A 6,702-nucleotide genomic window follows, 5' to 3' on the forward strand; every position below is an offset into this window, starting at 1 on the left:
TTGTAGATGTTTTTTTTATTTTCAGTAGACGACATGTTTCTTTAAACACATCACTAAGAAATTCGGTGCCACAATCAGTAACGAGATTCTGAGGGATACCATGTAAGCATATGAATTTGGTTACAAAATGATAAGCAACAGTGTTTGCTTCATGATTTTCCATAGGGACAGCCCATGAAAATTTTGTAAGATCATCTTGAAGAGTTAGGATGTAGGCATTGTTATGAGGTGTACGTGGAAGAGGACCGACTACATCCATAAAAACTTTCTCAAAGGGCTTTGAAGAGGTAGTAGTAATTACCATCGGTGCTTTTACATGACGATTTGTAGTCTTGTTTTTCTGACATGATGTACATTTTTTTATAAACTCAGCCACGTCATGATTCATACCGATCCATGAGTGTTGTTTCTTTAATCTATTGATAGTTCGTGATATACCCTGATGACCACCTAAGGGATTTAGGTGAAATTCTTGAATGATATGAGATTTTTGTTCTGATGAGTATTCAACTAGAGAATAGAGAAGAATGTGAATGTTAGAGTCTCTGAAGATATAGTTTATGATAGATCGAACATTTAACCAATCTAGACCAGTATCTATTTTAGGTAAAGCTATTTTATCTAAATGATTTACATGACAAAATTCTCGGAGATTTTGTAGGGCAGTGAAAATAATTTCGTATTTTGGTTTCTGCCAAATCTTCTCTTTTATTATTATGTAGAGGATAAATCTATTGGATTGTTTGAGAAAAGCGATTTCAGTAACATTCTTGTTTTGTTTCCGCAGACTAGATAATTGCCCAAATTGTCGACGAAAATCTAAAGCAATTCCTTTTGATAACTTGAGATCTTTGGATACAAAATTTGCCAGATGATAGTCTGAGGGTGCATTCAACACCTTCCCATGGGTTTCTACTATATTTTTAGGAAGATTAGAATAATGGCTGATATTGTTCAATACGTATTGACACGGAGATTCTGTGATGGTTTCATTAATATTGGAAAATGAAGATGATTTTGGATATTCTGGAGTTAGTGAATGTTCTGAATTTTCTGGAGTTAATGAGTGTTCGGAATATTCTGGATTTCGTAAATGTTCTGGATTTTCTGAATTCATCGATTCGGTTACTGATTTACTTGTTGAACGAGTAGTTACCTGATGGATTCTACTCAAAGCATCAGCGTTGGTATTTTGTGATCCTTTTTTATAGTGCACTGTGTATTGATACTCTTCTAGTTTTAATCTCCATCTGGTTAACCGGGACCCAGGATCTTTGAGGTTAAATAACCACGTGAGAGCACGATGATCTGTGACAATTGTGAATTTCTGACCAAAAAGATAAGGGCGAAACTGTTTTACACCCCATACAATACTTGTTAGTTCCTTTTCGGTGGTGTTGTAGTTTTGTTCTGCCTTATTTAATGTTCTGGATGCGAATGCTATAGGTAAATCCTTTCCTATAGGACCTTGAGACAAGATACAACCTACGGCATAGTTGCTAGCATCACAAGTGAGGACAAAGGGTTTCTCAAAGTCAGGATATTGAAGAATTGGAGCTTGAGTTAATACGAATTTTAACGTCTGAAAAGATTCTTGGCAAAGGTCACTCCAAGTAAATGGGACATACTTTTTTAAGAGAGCTGTTAAAGGTTTTGCAATTTCCCCATAATTTTTAATAAATCGTCGATAATAACCGGATAATCCAAGAAATGACTTAACTTCCTTAACATTTTTAGGTACGGGAAAATTTTGAACGCATTCTATTTTTCTTGGATCAGGTTTAACACCTTGGTCTGTAATAACATGACCTAGGTATTGAGTTTCCTTGCGGAGAAATTCACATTTAATAGGTTGTAATTTTAGATTATATTGTCTAAGTCTATCAAAGATTTCTGTGAGCTTTTGAGAATGATCGTCTAAATTTTTAGCATATATGATTATATCATCTAAGTAAACGAATGCTTCTACTACATTTATGCCAATTAAAACTTTGTTCATCAGGCGTTGGAATGTGTTTGGTGCACCTTTCAAACCAAAAGGCATACGAATAAATTCAAAATGACCTTTGTCAGTCGAAAAAGCGGTTTTTTCGCGGTGTTCGGGTAACATAGGGACTTGATAATAACCATTTGCTAGATCAAGAGTACTGTAATAGCGAGATTTACCAAGCTGGTCAAGGATATCAGTGATGTTAGGAAGAGGATAGGCATCTCCTTGAGAGACCTGATTGATTTTTCGAAAATCAACGCAGACGCGATATTTGATATTTCCATATATGTCTGGTTTTTTTGGTACTACTAATAATGGCGCATTCCATGGAGATTCACTAGCAGCTATAACTCCCTCTTTCTCGAGTTGTGCTATTTGTTCATTAATCTCATTCTTGTGTTTGTAAGGGAGTCGATAGGGCTTGTCCATTATCGGCTGGACATTATCAGGTGTTTTAATTTCGTGATATACCGCTGTAGTATGCGTAATTGGATCCCCTTCTAAATGGAATACGTCGGAGAACTGACTGCAAATGCTTTCCAATGAATTTCGTTCTTCATTGTTCAGATGATCAGTACGAAGAGCNATCGGAGAACTCACTGCAAATGCTTTCCAATGAATTTCGTTCTTCATTGTTCAGATGATCAGTACGAAGAGCTTGCTTAAGTCGACTAATTCTGCTTCCATCGAAGTTACTTTGGGATTGTGACTGCGTAATATTTATAGATACTTCTAGATATTCTTCGTAATTAAGACTTTCGAGATTTGGTATNCTTCGTAATTAAGACTTTTGAGATTTGGTAACTGAAGATGATGTTCGGGTTGTTCTGACGGATTTAAAATAGAAAGTAATACGCGATTCCCTTGGACCTGAGTTACGACATTTCCACTTACGAGGTTTTCGTTAATTGACTGAGAAGGAATTAAGAGCATGGTGCCTTCTTTAATAGTCGAAGCTGGTATGGTAATAAGAGTTTCTGATCGAGGAGAGATAACAATACCGGCTGAATTCGGAATGATTAATTCATTGGTTCCATAATTTATGAGAGTCTGATGTCCTACTATGAAAGGTTTTCCTAGGATTCCGTCATGAGGTATGGGAAAGTCAGGATGAATTAAATGGAACTCTGCTTGAAGGAATTGGTTATTTAGTTGTATAGTTAAGGTAGTCATTCCTAATGTCATAACTAGTTGGTCAGTTATGCCCTTCAAATGATATATTATGTGATCATAAAAAATCACATTACTTTTAAGAGATGATACTTTAATAAGGTTTAGGTCACTACCGGAATCAAGTAGAAGTCTGGCAGTGCCCGAGTTTGTCTGATGAATTGGGTAGACAACATGGTGGTTATCTAATTTTGCGGTAAAATGGAGAGATCGGCTAATTTGATGCTGCTGACAGGTTTTCCGCCGAAAGTTGCCTGTCGTGTCTCGTTTCCCGCATGAGATGTTTGTGGTTCTAGTGTTGATTGTGATTGTTTCTTGTTGTTAACCCATTGGCGATTTCTGCATACTTCTAAAGTGTGTCCTGATTTTTTACAATAACGACACACAACCATTTGAACGTGAGCCAAGTTAGAACGATAGTTTTGCAAATTAGATTTAGGCTTAATAAAATTNTTTTGCAAATTAGATTTAGGCTTACTAAAATTTGATGGTTTATGCGTGTGATTTGAAGAAGACCTGCAGTCTTTTGCTAAATGACCAGTTTTTGTACAATTAAAACACATAACTTTTGACTTTCCTCCTGTTGTAGGGGTCAACTTCCTAGATTCGTGCCATGATTTTCGGACACGCTCTTCTTCACGGGCGGCTTGAATAGCCTTCTCTAATGTTGGTGGATTGCGAGCATTTATACAGTCTTTAAGATTATTTAAACCTTCGGTGAACACTTGGACTGTTTGAGCTTTAAGGCTTTGCTTAAGGGCGGTAGCTGCTTCAGTGCTTTTTCTATTTGTTTCTTGTTCTAAAATTTATGATTGTAGACATTCTACACGATTGGCATAAGAAATAACATCTTCATTAGGAGCCTGTTTGGTACAATATAGCTCTAGATAGAGATGAGTAGTTGTCCTCTGTGGTTCTAAAGTGGATTTTAGAGTATTTTTTAAGTCAGTCCACGATTGGATTTCTTTGAATTTGATTGCTTGTCTAGCTTTGCCGGATAGACGTACTTGAATACCTTTAAGAAGCTTTTCCTGTGCTGTTGAGTCTGCGCACTCTATGGCAAACTCACATTTTTCTAAAAATATTTCAAGATCCTCTGAACTGGTACCATCAAACGACTGTGGTAATAGACGTAGGGCAGCCTCTAGACTTATCTGATTGTTGGCCATTTCACGAGGTAGGGGAAGAGGTTGATTGAGGTTCGGTTCGATAAATAAAGACTGAAATTCTGGAGACTGTACGATAGATTTCTGTTTGATAGGAATAATTGGATTAAAATCAGAAATTGGATTTTGGACTTGCTCTAATTTTAACAAGGTTTGACTACACTGACCTAAAAAACTGTCGGTGTCACCTAGTTTACCAAAAGTTGTATTTAAAAGTTCAGAAGAAGATTCAAGAAGAGCATCACCTTTAGTTAATAAATTTTCTATAGGAGGATTAGACGACGAAGTTGAACGTAAATTACGAGAAGGATGTTTTGAAACAGATACTTTAGTACTACAGGTTGGTTTGAAATCAGGATCAACTGATTTGTCGTCGATAGGACTACTACTTCTACTACTAGAATTACTCATAAACAATACTTATAATACTATCTTAAATTCCAAAGCTGAGCTGATTCCACAAAAGATAATTAAATAATAAACATGAATAAAAAATAGATAAATGTAAATTATATAAATATATAAATAACTAACTAATTTACCCCCAAGATTTTCTGATACTTATTTATTAAAAAAAAAATATATATATGTATGTACGTATAAATGAATACACTTAAAAACGAAAAATATTATCTATATACATAAATGTATTATTATTTTTTTTTTCCTTTTTTTTTCTTTTTCTTTTCTTTTTTTTTTTTTAAAAAAAATAAATTAAACTACAAAATAAAACTTACAGTAATAAGACATTCACCACCATAAACATGATGTGTTATTAGTTTGGTTGGGTTGGATTGATGTTTCTTTATTGATGTTCTACGCTCTGAAACTGGTCACGTGGAGAAACTTGACTTGTGGGTTTTTAGTGAATTTTTTTTAATATTTTTGTAAAATATATATATATATATATGAGTTCGGGCGGCGGCGAAAGTATATACGTCGATAGTGAACGAAATAACAGTAGAAATTACTAACCGTTAATTGTATTAAATACAACAAACAAGTTTTATTTGTTGTTTATTATTATTATTTTATCTTATTTTTGATTGATTTTCTTGAAGTTGTTTGATTTTTGAAGATTTTCTGTATTTTGAGTTCAATGTTTTTCTTGAGATTCTGGAGTTTCTGATGAGTTATTTGACTATTGTTTGCGTACTTAGTAACTTTTATGATAAAAATTAAAATTATTCTTTTTCGGCACCAGTCTCTTCGGTATCGCACCGCTGCCACGAAAATTAATGTTACGAGAGTAACAAATAGAATAAAATAAAATAGTATTGCCGAATAATTAATTAGTTTATTAAAATAAAAGTAATAGTAATCGCACAATAGATGTCAAATGACTGACGATGCTCTGAATTACAACAGTCGCAGTCGGCTCACTTTCCGGTTTTGCAACACCGAAAAATACTTTATAAACACATTCTTTTAGGCCGACCTCAATTACAATTCAATTTATGATTATCTGTTATTATAATTGTGGGACAATCATAAAACTAAGTTAAGTATTTATAACACAAAATAAAGTCCGAATTTTTTTTTTCCATAATAAAGCATATTACATTAGCTCTAATTTAAGATATATATAAAAGTGTCAGACTTTCCGTAACACTTTCATAAGTTAAGTGTAAAAGTAATTTTTTTATGAATAAAGTCATTTTAAATCCCCCCCCGTAGGCAGGTAAAAAGTCAAATTTATAAAAAAAATATACCAAATGATAGGTAAAGACATCATACATCTATAAAAAAAAAATTATATTGATCCATACATCTCTCAAAAAGTAATAATATTATAAAGTTAAAAATATAAAAAAGAATTTTTTCACAAAAATCGTATTTTTTTTACCAACTTTGATGTCTGTTTTCACCATAAAGATAAAATAAAGTCGGAAATTTTATTTTTTGCATAATAAATTACATTACATTAGCTTTAATTTAAGATATATATAAAAGTCTCAGACTTTCCGGAACACATTCAAAAGTTAAGTTGAAAAAGTTCTACTTTCTACATGAATTTTTTAGATTTGAACCCCCCTCGTATATAGGGAAATGGTCTGATTTAAAAAACAGTATGTCGAATGAAAAATGTATATAAATACTACTTTTTATAAAAAAATTGTAATGATCCATACATTTCTTAAAAAGTTACAGCATTTTAAGTAAATAAAATTGAAAAAATTTCGAAAATTAGCGATTTTTAAATTTGTAATTTTTTTGGAGGTTTCCCACATTTACGGAGAACGAGGGAATTTTTTCAATTTTTAAGTGTAATGTCTTCGACTAGATACGATTTGTGATCTTTTGACGTATCATTGAAAGAAATCGGTTCGGTGAGAGCTGAGAAAAAGTGGTAACAGACACAAAAAAAAAAAAAAA

The sequence above is a fragment of the Daktulosphaira vitifoliae genome, unplaced genomic scaffold, assembly GCF_025091365.1.
Source record: "Daktulosphaira vitifoliae isolate Bord-2020 unplaced genomic scaffold, ASM2509136v1 Scaffold_2, whole genome shotgun sequence".
In the NCBI taxonomy this organism is placed as follows: Eukaryota; Metazoa; Arthropoda; class Insecta; order Hemiptera; family Phylloxeridae; genus Daktulosphaira; species Daktulosphaira vitifoliae.